At 64.7% G+C, this 16,881-nt stretch overlaps 1 protein-coding gene across 1 annotated transcript in view; it reads right to left on the reverse strand.

Moving 5' to 3' along the window:
• Positions 1–16,429, reverse strand: part of MAP4 (microtubule associated protein 4) — a 119,964-nt gene extending 103,535 nt beyond the window's left edge. Inside the window, exons 1-2 of the mRNA XM_029077667.2 lie at positions 16,362–16,429; positions 229–280 (exon numbers count right to left, since the gene is read on the reverse strand). The gene's annotated coding sequence lies outside the window, so the exon portion shown is untranslated. The remainder of the gene's footprint in view (positions 1–228; positions 281–16,361) is intronic.
• Between the last annotated feature and the right edge of the window lie 452 nt (positions 16,430–16,881).

Genomic DNA, 16,881 nt, shown 5'->3' on the forward strand with positions numbered 1-16,881 from the left:
AGTACCGCGGGGCCGAGGGGGTGGGGGAGTGACGCGGGAGGGCCCGGGAGAAGAGGAGACGAGGGCCGAGCCGGGGAGAGCTTCTAGGATAAATCCCGAACGACGCGGACGCGGGCAAGAGTGAGCTCACCGGGTGAGAGCCCCGGCTCTCCCGCCCTGCCCACGCCCTGCCCACGCTACCGACTTGGGCATTCCTAGGGTTTGGGCGTGAGGTGACGTAACTCGTACCTGAAAAGCAGACGTCCCTTTGATGCAGCCTCTCTCTCGGCAAACTCTTTACCTGGAACAGAGCAGAGGGAGACGGTCTTATTTCTCTTCTCGGGACGGTATCCGCGAAGCGCTCACGAGGTGAGTCGGTCGGTCCGGCGCACTTCCCGAGCGCTCGCTGTGCGCGGAGCGCCGTACTGAGCCGCCGAGAGCGGGGCCGGAATCCCCGTTTCGCCGTCGAGGCCACCGAGGCCCGGAGAGGGGACCTGCCCGAGGTCTCGCAGCCGGCCGGGGGCGGAGCCGGCACTCGAACCCCGGGCCTCTGCCTCCGGGCCCGTCCTCTCCCCACTAGGCCGGGCCGCTCCCCGCCGCTCAACCGATCGCGTTTACTGAGCGCTTACCGCGCGCGGGGCCCCGTGCCGAGCGGTGGGGAGAGTGGGTGGGGTGAGTCCGCGACGAGCCTCCGGTCTAGAGGACTCACATCTGATCCCCACTCACATCCGATCCCTTTCCCGGTGAAGGTACTTGAGGCGACTCCCCCGCGAAGCCGGCCCAGTCTCGGTTTCCATTCCGAGGCCTCGCGCCAAGTCTCCCGCCGCCGACTTGGCTGACGGGACGACTCCTCCCTCCGGGCCGCGGGCTCGCCCCGCCCCGCCCGCTCGCCCCACGCGGCCTTGCGAAATCTCAGTCTCTCGGGGCCGGGGCCGTCCCCCCGTCGGAGCGGGCTCAGCGAGGCCCGGATCCACCCAACGGGGTGAGACCCTCGCAGGTGGTCCCCGGCCCCCCAGAAAGACTCACACCCACAGACGACCGGCTGGCACAGAGGAGTGCCCGCCTGGGGGAACCCCGCCCGGCGACCCGCCCCGCCCCGCCTCCAAACCTGGATTTTTCACGTCCCCGCCTGACAGACCGACGCCGAGGAGCGACCGGAGCTTCCGACGGCTCAGAAAATGGGTAGAGACCAAATCAGAAGGATGCTGACAAAAAAAAAAATCAGTTGCCCGGAGAATCAGTGCCTGAAAGGGGAGCGGAACCAACAGTCCATCCCACCTGTTTCGTGCGGGAGGAGATCCTTTTTTTTCCCTTAAAATAAAGGTACTCGTTAAAGGCCACCTCTATTTCAGGCACCGTGCGGCGGGTCGTTACCGGATAACCAGGTGAGACGCCGACCCGATTTCACATGGGGCTCGCGGGCTTCGTCCCACATGAGAGGTAACCGATGAGGCTCAGTGAAGTGAGGTGACTCGCCCGAGGTCACCCGGCAGACGGGTGGCGGAGCCGGGATTAGGGCCCAGGTGCTCTGACTCCCAGACCCGTGTTATTTCCTCCAGGCCACGCCGCTTCCCTGCCGGGGACGTAGTACGCACATAACCACCGTTTTTAAAAAATAGAATTAAACCACAAGGCACGCACCCGCCCCTCAAGAGTCTCAAGTCCTCAAGGATCCGCCGTCCGGCCACTGAGCTTCTGGGGATCCGGCCGTGAGGGAGCCGGGGAGGGAAACTAATAACAATAACGATGATGATAATGTTGGTATCTGTTCAGCGCCTACTAGGTGCACTGTTCTAAGCGCTGGGGGAGATACAGGGTGATCAGGCTGTCCCACGTGAGATTCGCGGCCTTCCTCCCCATTTTACAGTTGAGGGAACTGAGGCCCAGAGAAGTGAAGTGACTCGCCCACAGTCACACGGTGACGGGCGGCAGAGCCGGGATCCGAACCCACGACCTCCGGCTCCCAAGCCCGGGCTCCTTCCACTGAGCCGCGCCGCCTCTCAGCGAGACCGACGGTGACTCTCCACCCCACCTTCGAGGCCTTATCGCGGGCCCGACCCCTCCAAGAGGCCCTCCCTGACTGCGCCCGCCTGTCCCCTTCTCCCACTCCCTTCTGCCTCGCTCCCTTTAAAAATAAGAAGTAAAACAGACGGCGGTATTTGCTAGGCGCTCCCTATGCGCAGAGCACTGTTCTAAGCGCCGGGGGATACGAGGTGATCGGGTCGTCCCACGCGGGGCTCCCGGTCTTCGTCCCCATTTGACCGACCCGGGAACCGAGGCCCGGAGGAAGCGGAGCGACTCGCCCACAGTCACCCAGCTGGCACGCGGCGGAGGCGGGATCGGAACCCACGACCTCGGACTCCCGGGGCCGGGCCCTCGCCACCTCGGTCCCTCATTTATCCACTGATCTCACTTAACGCCCGGCTCCCCCTCTGACCCGTGAGCTCGACGAGGGCGGCCAACGCGTCCGCTTCCCGCTGCACCGAACCGCTCCCGGGCGTCTAATACGGTGCTCGGGAGGCAGCCTGGCTCAGTGGAAAGAGCCCGGGCCTCGGAGTCAGGGGTCACGGGTTCGAATCCCCGCTCTACCGCTTGCCGGCTGCGTGACCGCGGGCGAGTCACTTCGCTTCTCTGGGCCTCGGTTCCCCCGTCCGGAAACCGGGGACGAAGGCCGGGAGCCTCGCGTGGGCCGACCCGACGACCCCGTCCCTCCCCCGGCGCTTAGAACGGCGCTCGGCACATAGTGGGCGCTTACCAGATGCCGACGTCACCATCGCCATCATCATTTGCACCGGAAGCGCTCGATACGGGCGAACGAAGGACTGGATGAAACCTTTAAAAGCGGCTTCTCCTTGGCCCGGCCCGCGCCTTCCTCCCAGACAGGGTGTGAGCGCTTCTGTTCCCCGCTTAATCCAGATGACAGCTACCGTCCTAATTCTCCGGGGCGAGGACGGGGAGGTAGCTAATCCCCAAACCGAAGCTATTAAGGAGCGAAAACTTACTCCTGCCCTCGGGGTGAAAACTGGAAGAACGAGAGCTCGGCGAGTCGGAAGAACGACTCGGCGGGGGGGGGGGGGGGGGGAACCCGAGACGATTCCGTTTCATGATTTTACAATTATTCCTTTTCTTCACGGGTCCGGGACGGGCCCGGCTCCGCGCCAAGCACCGCGCTGAGCGCCGGGGCGGACACGCGCTCGTCGGGTTGGGAGCGACGGGGCTCGGCGGCTAGAGCCGGGATCCGAACCCCGGTCTGCCCCTTGGCAGCTGCGTGACCGTGGGCGAGTCGCTTCGCTTCTCTGCGCCTCGGTTCCCTCATCTGCCAAATGGGGATGAAGACGGCGAGCCTCACGTGGGACGACGCGATGACCCTCGTACCTCCCCCGGCGCTTAGAACAGTGCTCCGCACATAGTAAGCGCTTAACGAATACCGACGTTATTGTCATTACACTAAGCGCTTACCCGATCCCGCGATTACTATTATTACCATTAGGCCGTGAGCCCCACGTGGGACGGGGACCCGATTCGCTCCCCCCCACCCCGGCGCTCGGTACAGCGCCCGGCACGCAGTCGGCGCTCGACAAAAGGCGCGGTCGTCATCCTGTTGGAAGCTCTTCCGCTCCGGAACGCGTTCCCATTCCCGGCCCCGGAGTCGGCTGACCTTTAAGCCGCGGCATGAGGCTCGACCGTTCTCGGACCTCGGCTCGGCCGGGAGGGCCGCGGGCCAGCGACGTGGGCTCCCAACTCTGGCCGGGGCCGGGTCGCTTATCGTAGCGCTCGTCCGAACTCCTGGGCCTTTTCTAACGGCCGCCTCTTCGGAAAAATAACCCACCGCGGCCCGGACAACGGGCCCAGGGTGCCGGGCGGTCCGGAGGGGAGGCGCCCGGGTCCCGGCTCCGCCGTCGGTCCGCCGGGTGACCCCGGGCCAGTCGTTTCGCTCCTCGGGGCCTCGGCGACCTCGTCTGTGAAACGACGCCGGAGAGCGCCGGGTGGGACGCGGCCGGCGGCCCGACCCGATCAGCTTGGATCGGCCCCAGTGCTCAGCGCACGCCGCCCGGCGCGTAGTAGACGCTCAGCAGATACTATTTTTTTTTAAAAAGTAAAAGGTCGGGGACGGGGCGAAACCGCGGAAGTCGCCCGGGAGGGAGGGAAGCCGGGCCGCGAGAGAAAAAAGCAGCTAAGAATTCCTGCCGCCGACCCAAAAGAGCCATCTCGGGAAGGCGGTGCGGCCCGGCGGACACGGGGCGCGACCGGGAGGTCCGGGTTCCAGTCCCAGCTCCGCCGTCCGCCTGCCGAGTGACCCCGGGCAAGTCGTCTGACCTCTCCGGGCCTCAGTTTCCTCTTCTGTGAAAATGCGGCGGGGCGGGGGGAGGGAGGACGCCCGGCAAGTCACCCGGATTCTCCGCGCCTCAGTCACCTCATCGGCAAAGCGGAGCCTCATTCACCGGGGGCTGAGGTTCAGGATGGGGATTCGCTCAAAGATCGAGAAAGGAGGGAAGTGGGAGGGGGAGAGAAGAGACAAAATCAGCAACCGTGACACTTATTAGATTCCCACGCTCGGAAGACGTCCCCTCCTCTGGGGACAACCACCCCCTCCCCTCCTTCTCCTCTCCTGCCTTGGCTAAAAACCAGGTCGAAGGGGAAAAGGCGCAGGTTCAGAATCCACCCCCAGCGGTCGAAAGGCCCGTTCTTCCGCCGAGGCGACGGAACTTGGGAACTTCACTTGGGAACGAGGCATCGACCGAAGAGGGGGACGAACGCGGTACTTGCCGAAACGCTCCGTGCCAAGCCTTGCTCTAAACGCTGGCACAGATCCCGTTCGGTCATCATCACCAATGCCGTCTACTGCCCGCTTACCACGTGCCGAGCGCCTGGGAGAGTCCGGTACGCCGGAGTCGGCGGCCGCGCTCCCCGCCCGCAACGGCCCAAGCGGATCCCGAGCAAAGCGAGGGCGACCCGCCCAGGGTCACGCAACAGAGCCGGGACGAGAACCCGGGGCCTCGGACTCCCGGGCCCGGGCCGTTTCCACCAGGCCGCGCCGCCTCTTGTCGTGGCGTCTCCCTCCGACCTCCGCGGGCGCTCCGTAAATCCCGCCGACGGGCCGCTCGATCCCCGGGGGCCCCGGAGAGACTCCGGATCTCTCCGGTCGGGTCCGACGGTGCCGGGTGGGCGGGCGGGATGCGCCCGGACGGTGACGGCCCGGTCCCTCCCAAGCGGGACCCTCTTATCTGGGCCGCCCGAAACCTTCCCAACCGAACGCCGCCCGACGCCATCCGGCCCCCGACGTTCCAAACGGTCTAAAAAACAGCGTCCTCGTTCACCGGGGCGGGAGCGGAGTCTCCGGTCACCGTCGGCCGACCCTCGGGGGAGAGAGACCCCCCCCCCCCGCACCGCGTCCGTCTCCCTTCCGGACCGTGGGCTCGGCGCGGGCGGGGAACGCGGGTTTATCGTTCTGTGGTCCTCTCCCCGGCGCTCGATGCGGGTGAACGGAGGCCGTACTCGCCCGGGCGCTCACCCGACGCAGGGAGCGCTCAGTAAATACGACCGAACGAACGGAAGAACCAGCGCCAACGCGGAAGAGGAACTTCAGCCGGAGGGGGACCACGAACCAAGTCCACGGGAACCGGGAGAAGGGAGAGGGATCCGAGTCCGCCAACGACTGGGCGGCGAGCGGCGCGCCAGATACGAGATCGTCGGGTCCCATCTGGCGCTCGCCTGGGTGGGAGAGCCGGGGGCGAACCCCATTCTGCAGGAGAGGGAGCTGGGGGCCCAGGGAGGTGAAACGACTTACCCAAGGTCACCCAGCGGACAGGCGGCGGGGCCAGAACTAGAACCCGGGTCCTCCGGACTCCCAGATCCCGGGGCTCCATCCGCCAGGCCACGCCGCTTTCATCGCCGGAAGCCCCCCCCCCCCGCTTCACGAGTCACTTCACCTCTCTGGGCCTCCGTTATTCGTTCGTCCGGTCGTACTTATCGACCGCGCGCTGCGGGGAGAGCACCGGACCAGGCGCCTGGAGGGTACGAGCCGGCAACAAAGAGCGACGAGGGGTTCGCGGTCTCCAAGTCTCACCCGTCAGGCGGGGATAAAGGCGGGGGACGGGGACCGGATCCAACCCGACCTGCCGGTATCCGCCCCCGGCGCGGGCCCTTCAGATCCCACGAGTATCGGCGTCGCCTCGGCCCCGTACGGCGGCCGATCCGTCCCCCGGCCGAGCCGGCGTCTCTGCCCCGAAGGAGACCCGCCGTGCGGTCGGCCGGCCTGCCCGGCGTGCTTTGCTCTCGCCGGTCAGTCGCAAGGCGGCACGCCGTTCGAGAGGGGCGATCTCATCCCCGTGACCCGGCGGACGGCTTTATCGAAAAGCTTTCCGTCACGGGCCGCGATACCTCAGGAAACTGGATCCGTATTGTTTTTTACGGCTCCGGCGAGAAAACGGGGGAGGGGGAGGACGGGAGATCCCTCGGAGAGGAAGTGGGGGGGAAGGGGGCGCAGCTCGCCCAGCACCCGGAAAATGACCCTCGTTAGACAAGTCGGCGTGACATCCCCCCGGCCCCATCCTCGTTTTCCTTCTTAAAGGGCCCGGGCTCCATTTCACCAAATGATAATCCGAATAATGGCATCTGTTCAGCGCTCACTACGCGCGCCGGGACTCTTCCGAGCGCAGGGGGGGATACGAGGTCATCGGGTCGTCCCGCGCGGGGCTTCCCAGCCCTCACCCCCATTTGACGGATGAGGGAGCCGAGGCCCGGAGGAGCGAAGCGACCGGCCCGGGACCGCGCGGCCGGCGGAGCCGGGATTAGAACCCGCATCCTCCGACTCCCAGGCCTGCGAGGTCTTTCGCTAGGCCACCCTGCTCCTCCCCACCTTGAGCCCCAGGGGGACTACGTCCAACCTGCTGGCTTCTAACTACCCCAGCGCTCAGTACAGTGCCCAGGACGTTCATTCAGTGGTATTTATTGAGCGCTTACTATGTGCAGAGCACCGTACCGAGCGCTTGGAATGGACAACTGGGCAACGGACAGAGACCGTCCCCGCCCATCGACGGGCTCACGGTCTAATCGGGGGAGACGGACGGACAAGAACAACAGCAATACATAGAATCAAGGGGATGGACACCTCCTTAAGCGGCGTGGCTCAGTGGAAAGGGTCGGAGGTCAGGGGTTCGAATCCCGGGCTCCGCCGCCTGTCGGCTGTGTGACCGTGGGCGAGTCACTTCACTTCTCTGGGCCCCAGTTACCTCACCTGTGAAATGGAGATTAACCGTGAGCCTCACGTGAGACGACCCGATGACCCCGTATCTCCCCCGGCGCTCGGAACAGTGCCCGGCGCATAGTAAGCGCTTAACAGATGCCAACGTTACTATCGCGTCGACAGAACGAATAGGGTAATAGCAACATACAGACACGCTATTAAAAAAAGGAAAAAAAGAACCCGCTTCGGACCCGACTCTCCGACCGATCGCTCACGGGGCGCGGAGGGGGCGATCGAACGGAACTGGCAGCCGCGGTCCCCGCCCGCCACGGGTTTACAGTCTGGACCCCGCGGTCGGAAGCGTCGGGGGTGGTCCCGTCACCCCCGGCCCCATTTCGCCGGACATGCCGGGGCGGCCGGGCTGGAATTTGGGAGGGCGGTGGATTTCCCGGACACCGTAGGTTGAGGGAAACGTCCCGGCTGTGCTGCCTTTCAGGGTGCTCGTTACACGGGTGTCCTTCAGGACGTAAATGTGGCGGGCGAGGGGAAAGGGGTGGGGGCTGGGGTTGCACGCGCTGCGGGCGCAGTCGGCCGTCCCATCTGCCCTCCTCGGGGCAACCTGGGGTGAGGCACCGGGACACGCTGAGGCCTCCCCTGATTAAGCCCTCATCCTTTTAATGGGACTCGTCAGTTAAGCGGGCCAGGCACCGTACTGAGCGTCGGGGCGGGCGCGAGGTCGTCAGGTTGGACGCGGTAATGACGATAATGACGTTGGTATCCGTTAGGCGCTTACCATGCGCAGAGCGCCGTTCTAAGCGCTGGGGGAGACATAGGGGAATCGGGTCGCCCCACGTGGGGCTCACGGTTAATCCCCATTTTCCAGAGGAGGGAACTGAGGCACAGAGAAGTTAAGTGACTGGCCCACAGTCACACAGCTGACAAGTGGCGGAGCCGGGAGTCGAACCCGTGACCCCCGACTCCGAAGCCCGGGCTCTCTCCCGGTCCCCGTCCCACGTGGGGCTCGCGGTCTAAATCAGGGAGAGGAGGACTGAATCCCCGCGATGCGGATGAGGGGACTGAGGCGCCGAGAAGTGAAGTGACTCGCCCGAGGGCCCGCAGCACGCAAGTGGCGGAGTCGGGATTAGAACCCATGACCTCCGGCTCCCAAGCCCGTGTTCTTTCCACCACGCCCATTTCTCAAGTCCCCTATTTACCCTCCTCCATCGGGGGGTGGGGGGGGGGGTGGGGGGATCTGTTAAGCGCTTACTATGCGCCAGGCATCGTACTAAGCGCCGGGGCGGACACAAGCTAATCAGGTTGGACCCAGTCCCCGTCCCACGTGGGGCTCGCGGACCTCATAACGCATTTTACAGCTGAGGGAACCGAGGCCCGGAGGAGCGAAATGACTCGCCCAGGGTGACACAGCGGACGGGGCGGCCCGGCCGGGACGAGGACCCGGATCCTTCCGACTCCCGGGTCGGCGCTCTAGCCCCTAGGCGACGCCGCTCCGTTCGGTGCCCTGCGCAGAGTCGGCGCTCAGTGGACGCGATCGACCGACTTGATCCGTGGATTAAGGTTCCCTCTCTCCTCTGCCGTAACCGAGGGAAGTCAAGATACGGTACGGATACCATCATCATCATCATTAGGGACGACCTGAAGGAGAAGCGTCCTCAGGGAAGCTCGGGAGTCCGAGGTCGTGGGTTCGAATCCCAGCTCTGCCCTCTGCGTGACCGTTGGCAGGTCACTTCACTTCTCCGGGCCTCGGATCCCCACCTGGAAGATGGGGGTTAAGACCGCGAGCCGCACGTGGGACAACCCGATTACCCTGCTCCTACCCGAGCGCTTACAACAGCGCTCGGCGCAGAGTAAGCGCTCACCAAACACCGACATCATTACCGGGGGCCGCGCTCTCCGGGCCCGAAGGGGTTACTCGTTCCCTCGTATTTACCGAGCCCTTACGGTGCGCAGAGCACCGTCCTGAGGCCCGGGAGAGGACGAGAGAGCGATAAACGGACACGTTCCCCGCCCACAGCGAGCCGACAGTCTCGGGGGTTTACGGTATCTATCGAGCTCCTGCTTCGTGTCGGGCGCCGGGGGGAAGACACGAGAGCGGCGGGTCGGGCCGCGGAATGATGATAACGACGTCGGTGTCTGTTAGGCGCTCACGACGCGCAGAGCGCCGTCCTGAGCGCCGGGGCGGGTCCAGGGTCACCGGGTTGCCCCCCGTGAGGCTCGCAGTCTTCAACCCCATTTTCCAGATGAGGGAACCGAGGCCCAGAGAAGCGAAGGGACTCGGACGCAGAAGAGGGCAGGCTCGCTCCGCGCAGGGCACCGTGCTGGGCGCCCGGGAGAGTTCAACACGACGGCGCCGGCGGACACGTTCCCAGCCCGCGGCGAGCTGACGGTCTAGAGGGGGAGGCCAGACGTCGGTCTGAATAAAACTACGGCCGACGGACCTGACCGCCGAGGGCGTGGCGGCTTGCATCTGGGCCGGCGCTTAGCACGGTGACCGGCCCCCTCGGACGTGCCCGAACGCACCGCCGTACCCAGCCCCCGCGACGGCTTCCGAAAGCCTCTTCTCCGGCCAGCTGACAAAGGAGAGGATTATACGCGGCGCGTGGGAGCCGGGCGGCGGGGGGTCCGGCCCCCGAAGGCGACCGTTCCAGGAATGTGTGGAGGCTTCGCCGACCCCAGCCCTCCGAACCCCGCCCCCGCCCGCGACGGGCACCGGACGGGACTGGCATCAGACCGCGAGCCCGTCGACGGGCAGGGACGGTCTCGATCTGTCGCCCAACTGTCCATTCCAAGCGCTTAGTACGGTGCTCTGCGCGCAGTAGGCGCTCAATCAATCCCCCCCCCCCCAAAAAAAAGGTATCTGTTAAGCGCTTACTACGCGCAGAGCACCGTTCTAGGCGCTGGGGGAGACACGGGGGAATCGGGTCGTCCCACGTGGGGCTCGCGGTCTTCATCCCCATTTTACAGATGAGGGAACTGAGGCGCAGAGAAGTGACGAGTGGCGGGGCCGGGATTCGAGCTCACGACCTCCGCCTCCAAAGCCCGGGCTCTTCCCACTGAGCCACGCTGAACTGCAGTTCCGCTCGCCCTCTCCCAGGCCTCAACGGGAACGGGGAAACTGGGGGTCTGGGGGCGACCGCGGGGGGCTCGAAAGGCAGCACGGCAGCGCGGGCGGAGCCGGGGCCCGGAAGGCGCGAGGTCGTCCCGGCTCCGCAGCCTGTCTGCCGGGCGGCCTCGGGCAAGCCGCGTCCCTTCTCCGGGTCTCGGTTCCCTCCCGTCCGGAAAATGGGGATTAAGAATAATAATAATAATAATGGCCTTTGTTAAGCGCTTACTACGCGCCAGGCACTGTTCTAAGCGCTGGGGGGGACGCCGGGTCATCGGGTTGTCCCACGGGGGGCTCGCGGTCTCTATCCCCGTTTTACAGAGGAGGGAACCGAGGCGTTTCATTTTGTTAATGAGATGTATATCGTCTCGATTCTACCTATTTGCTACTGTCTTAATGAGACGCCCGTCCCCCCGATCCTATTCACCGCCAACGTTCCCGTCCGTCCGTCTCCCCCCGTCGGACCGTGGGCCCGTCAGAGGGCGGGGACCGTCTCTATCCGTTACCGACCTGTCCGTCCCAAGCGCTCGGTCCGGTGCTCCGCGCACAGTGAGCGCTCAATAAATACTATTGAATGAATGAAGCGACTCGCCCGAGGTCACGCTGCCGAAGAGGGGCGGGGGCCGGGATCAGAACCCGTGACCTCTGAGTCCCGAGCCCGGGCTCTCGCCACCGAGCCGCGCCGCTTCTCCGTCGGGACGGCGACCGTGGGCCCCCCCCCCCCCGCCCCGAGGGACGGGGGCCGCGTCCAACCCGGCGTCCACACGGCACGGGTTCTAATCCAGCTCCGCCACTTAGCTGTGTGACCTCGGGCAGGCCGCTTCGCTCCTCTGGGCCTCGGTGACCTCATCCGGGACCGAGACCGCGAGCCCCAAGTGGGGACGACCCAACGACCTTGTGTCTATCCCGGTGCTCGGAGCGATGCTTGGCGCACAGTGAGTGCTTAAGAAACACCAACGTTATTATTATTATTATTATTATCACCGAACGCCGTGATCATTCATATTATCTGGCGGGGAGGGCGGGCTCTATCTCACCGCCACCGCCCCAAGCTCTAGCCGGTCCCTGAACCGGGACGGCGTGGCCCGATGGGAAGAGCCCGGAGACCCGGGTCCGCCGCCTCCCGGGGCCCGTCGCCGACCCGCTCTGAGCCTCAGTTTCCCTCCGCCGTAAAACGCGGATACGCCAGCCGTCCTCCCTCCCTCTCGCACCGTGGGGGACCCGGTCCGTCCTACGTAAAACCGCCGTCAAATAGCCCCTAAGGAGCAGCCGGGGGGGGGGGGGGCTCAGAAGTGTCCAAAGGCGACCCCCCCGCCCCCGCTGGGCAGAGGACTCTGGATACTCTGGTGGGTTGTCAACTTCCAGCGCGTAGTAAACGCTCAGCAGATACCCCGGACTGACCGAAGCAACGGTCCGATCCGGTCAACGCGTCCGGCGGTCGGAGACCTCTCGCCGACCGCGTCAGGTGAGCGGGGAATCGCGGCCCGACAAATTATCGGGGTTTCCAGAGCGGTCTCGATCCCCGTTTTCCACACGAGGTCACCGGGGCCCGGAGGAGCGAGGTGACTTGCCCGAAGTCACACGGCCGACGAGTGGGGGGGGGGGGGGCCGGGTTAGAACCCACGCCGTGGGGACATCGGGTCGGACGGGGTCCCTCGGGGGGCTCACGCTCTCGATCACGGTCCCGACAGAGAAGCGGTTAGGCGTGCGGTAAATGCAACCGAACGGACAATTAGCAGACGCGCTCCCCGCCCGGGACCAAACCACCCTAAACCTTCGGCTCACGGGCCTTCGGGGCAGAGGAACGGAGGGGAGGGTAAAAGGCACAAGTCCCACGAAGGATCCGTTGTCCCGAGGTGACCCTCTCCAGCTCACGTCGACGTCGACGGTGGATCTGCGGATTTATAGATCTGCAGAGTTGAACACGCCGCGGTTGCCGGGATTTGGGGATTTCTGCCCCAAGGCCGCCCCGGATCGAAACAAACCGCCGGGCACGGAAGGAAACGGGGAGTCTCCATAATGTGATTTTAAACGCGACCGATTGGTTTTATCTTTCTTTATTCTCAACCCCGGGGCCTTCTGAACGGCTACCGCCCCCGAAACAACATTCAACGTGGCCGAGGCTTTGTTTCTCGTCCAAATCCCGATATCTGGTTTCGGATTACCTTTCGGGGAACGCGGCTATTATATCGTTTCTCGTCCAAATCCCGATATCCGGTTTCGGATTACCTCTCGGGGAACGCGTCTGTTACACGAGAGAAGCAGCGTGGCTCGGTGGAAAGAGCCCGGGCTCCGGAGTCAGGGGTCGTGGGTCCGCATCCCGACCCTGGCCCCTTGTCAGCCGTGTGACGGCGGGCGGGTCGCTTCACTTCTCTGGGCCTCGGTTCCCTCATCTGGAAAACGGGGATGGCGACCGGGAGCCTCACGGGGGACGACCTCATTCCCCTGTATCTCCCCCGGCGCGTAGAACGGTGCTCTGCACGTGGCGAGCGCTTAACCAATACCAACGTCATCATTATCGTTATCATCATCGTTCTCTTCGACTCTCCCAAGCGCTTAGGACGGGGCTCCGCACACCGTAAGGGCTCAATAAATACCACCGGCTGTCTTCCCGAAGCCGCCCCGAGGTCCGGTTTCTGAACCGACTCAGACACGCGCCGACGTCTTCGGGGCGGATCGAAGCCGGGAAGGCAACCCCGTGCGTCTCGGCACCGACGCCTCATTTTTAAGTCGGCTAGGGTTACTGCGTGCGGAGCGCCGCCCCGATCCGGTGCCGATTTGTCCATTCCAAGCGCTTAGTCCGGCGCTGTGCGCATGGTAGGCGCTCAATGAATACTACTGAATGAACGGATGAGCGAAGCCGACGCACAAGTGGAAGTCGTAAAGTCTGGGGGAAAGGCGTGTGGTTATTGGGAAAAAAAAAAAATGCTTAGTAGCATTTACCTCCATCTGCTTGTATTCGCCCCGGCGGCTAGTACGGAGCCCGGCACGTAGGAAACGTTCAACAAATACCACGCTGATTTGGCTCGGTGGAAGGAGCCCGGGCTTGGGAGTCAGAGGTCGCGGGTTCGACTCCCGGCTCTGCCCCCCGTCAGCCGGGGGACCGGGGGCGAGTCACTTCGCCTCTCTGGGCCTCGGTTCCCTCATCTGGAAAAGGGGGGTTAACCGGGGGCCTCCCGCGGGACGACCCGATGACCCCGTATCTCCCCCGGCGCTCAGAACGGTGCTCCGCGCGCAGTAAGCGCTTAACGGATACCGACATCGTTATTTAAGCACAGCGCGCCGGGCACCGCGCTGAACGCTGGGGCAGACACAAGCCGATCGGGTTTGGGCCCGGTCCGCGTCCCTTGAGAAGCGGCGTGGCTCAGTGGGAAGAGCAGGGGCTGGGGAGTCCGGGGTCATGGGTTCGAATCCCGGCTCCACCGCCTGTCAGCTGGGTGACTTTGGGCAAGTCACTTCACTTCTCTGAGCCTCGGTCACTCACTCACTCATTCATTCGATAGCATTTAGTGAGCGCTGTGTGCAGAGCACCGTACCGAGCGCTTGGGACGGACAAATGGGCAACAGATAGAGAGACGGTCCCCGCCCTCCGACGGGCTCACGGTCTGATCGGGGGAGACGGGCGGACAAGAAAAACGGCAATAAAACGGAAAAAAGTCAAGGGGAAGAACATCTCACGATGGGGGCGAAGGCCGGGAGCCCCACGTGGGACAACCTGATCACTTTGCATCCCCCGGCGCGGAGCACAGCGCTCTGCACATGGGAAGCACTTTAACTCCATCATCATCATCATCGGAGGGCTCACGGTCTTCATCCCCCTTGGACAGAGGAGGCAGTCGAGGCCCGGAGAAGACAAGCGACCCGTCCCAGGTCGCCCGGCAGACGGGTGGCGGAGCCGGGCTGGGGACCCGGGTCCTCCGAAAATCCTGCCCCGACTTCGGCCGGTTAACGTTGACGAACCCCGCGGCCTCCACCTCAACCTCCGCCTTATCGCCGACATCCGGAAGCGTCTCGGACCGACGGAGACGGAGCGGCGGCGGAGAACCGACGGCCCCCGGGCGGGTTCCGCCCATCCCGGCGGGACCCGGACGCTGGGTCTCGGCCTTCCCGGGGCCCTGCTCATCTCGGTCCCCGGAGAAATTCACGGACAACGGGCCCGGTGACCTTTCGTGGGCAAACTTCGCATCCCGCGAACCCTGCGCGGTCCCCTCCGGGCGCTCGGTCGCCTCACTTCCCCGCGCCTCGGTCTCCTCAACCGAAACGGGGGACGCGATCCGGGCCCGTATTCGATCTCGTTCATCGAGCGCTTACCGTGGGCGAAGCCGGTACCCGTTCCCGGACGACATACCCGTTCTCCCTCCTACCGAACCCTGCCGGGCCAGGCAGCCGGAAGGAGCCGGGTTCTAATCCCGTCTCTGCCGACGGCTTGCCGCGCGACCTCGGACGAGTCCTCGGTTTCCTCGACCGTAAAACGGGGATTAAATCCTTGCTCTCCTTCCCACACGGACGGCGACCGTGGGCGACCTAAATAGCCCGTGCCAACCCCGGCGCTTAGACAGTAAGCGCTTTACCTTATACCGTGATACTTGTTTCGTTTCGCTGTCTCTCCCTTTTAAACCGTGAGCCCGTTGTCGGGCGGGGAGGGTCTCTACCTGTTGCCCATCTGTCCGTTCCAAGCGCTCAGTATGCGCTCCGCACACGGCAAGCGCTCAATGCGTGCGACTGAATGAAAGAACGAATGGATGAACGAGAAAGAAAATCACATTTCTTTTTTTTAAAAGGTATCTGTTAAGTGCTTACTGGGTGCCAGGCGCTGACGTAGACACAGGTTGGACGCGGTCCCCGTCCCACCCGGGGCTCACGGTCTTCATCCCCAGTTTACAGATGGGATAACTGAGGCCCGGAGAAGTGGAGCGACCTGCCCAAGGCAGCAGACACGCGGCGGAGCCGGGATTAGGATCCGGGCCCTTCCGACTCCCGGACGTGCAGAGCCCCGTCCTAAGCGCTCGGGAGACCGCGGGCGTTCCCTACGGGAGGCAGGCCGCGAGCGCGTTAGGGGCCGGGAACGTATCCGCTAACCGTGACGCTCCGTACTCGCCCAAGCGTTTAGCACAGTGCTCCGCCTAAAGGAAGCCCCCGACAAACACCATCGACCGACTGACGGACATTACGCGGAATCGATTCCGGATAGGGGCGCCCCGAACGAAGAAGCTACGCGGCCTAGCGGATCCAGCCCAGGCCTTGGCATCGGGAGGACCGGGGTTCCAATCGAGGTCACGGGTTCGGGTGCCGGCTCCGCCGCGTGCCTACGGCGCGACGTCGGGCGGGTCGCTCCTCCGGGCCTCGGTTCCCTCATCCGGGATGGAGACCGCGAGTCCCCCGCGGGACGGGGGCCGCGTCCGACTCGATCCGCTCGCATTCGTTCGCTCGGCCGTATCTCTCGAGCGCTTCCCGCGTGCGGGGCGCCGTACTGAGTACTTCTTGAGCGCTCGCTGTGTGCAGGGCACCGTCCCGAGCGTTTGGAAAGGACGATTCACAGCGAGAGAGGGAGACGATCCCCGCCCACGGCGGGTTTCCGCGTTTAATCCGGGGCCCGGCACCCGGGAAGTGCTGAACAGATCCCACCTTTACCATCGTCACGCCCGTCAACGGGCGGGGATCGTCTCTGTTGCCGGACTGACCGTTCCGAGCGCTCAGTACAGCGCTCTGCACGGAGTGAGCGCTCGGTAAATCCGAACGAGTGCTGGGCGACTTCGGGCAGGTCGACCTCGCTCCTCCGGGCCTCCGCCCCCCCGTCGGCCGAATGGAGAGGAAGACCGAGAGGCCCGCGTGGGCCGGGCGACGGAGTCCGACCCCGTCGGCTTCGATCTCCTCCAGCTCTCAGAGCGGTGCCTGGCACACAGCAGGCGCTTAACGGACACCATTTCAAAAAACCGTGGACAGAACAAGACCAAAAAAAGCGCCCGCCCCGGGGGGTTTTACCCACCAACGGCCCCACCGGTTCAAAATTCAAATTTGGAAAAAATCTGCTTAGCAGAGAGCGGAGGGGGGTGGGCAGAGGGAACAGTGACTCACCGGTCAACTGCGATGCGAGGCGATGACTTCATCCTTTCGGCCGGCAGCCCGCTCTCGATCCCTCCCACCTCCCCACCCCCCAGAGGAAAACATCCCCACGGCCCCAGCGGGGCCGGGGCGACTCGCCGACGGTTTAAGAGACGGGATTTTTCGACTCGGGATACGCGCGCACGCACACAAACGGCCACGCCCGCTCCCACACGCCAAGTCCTTTTTTGGGCCAAAAGCTCGGTTCTAATCAGTCCCCGCCAGAAGCCCGTCGGCTCGCCCTCGCGAGAAGCGGCCCGCGGTCCCGGCCTAAACAGGACGCTCGACTCCGGGACCCCCGGCGACCCGGCTCGACGACGTTAACGCTCCCGGCGCCGGGCCCGACGGGTCGGGGTGGTTTTTTTTTTTTTTTTTTTACCCCGTCCCCCGAGACGGGAGTCGGGGACGTCGACCGATCGAGCGCTTGAAACGGTGCCCGCCGCGTACTAAGCGCCTGATTAAGACCGGGAGCCCCTGTGGGACGGGGACCGCG

This window comes from Ornithorhynchus anatinus, chromosome 13, assembly GCF_004115215.2.
Source record: "Ornithorhynchus anatinus isolate Pmale09 chromosome 13, mOrnAna1.pri.v4, whole genome shotgun sequence".
NCBI classification, from domain to species: Eukaryota; Metazoa; Chordata; class Mammalia; order Monotremata; family Ornithorhynchidae; genus Ornithorhynchus; species Ornithorhynchus anatinus.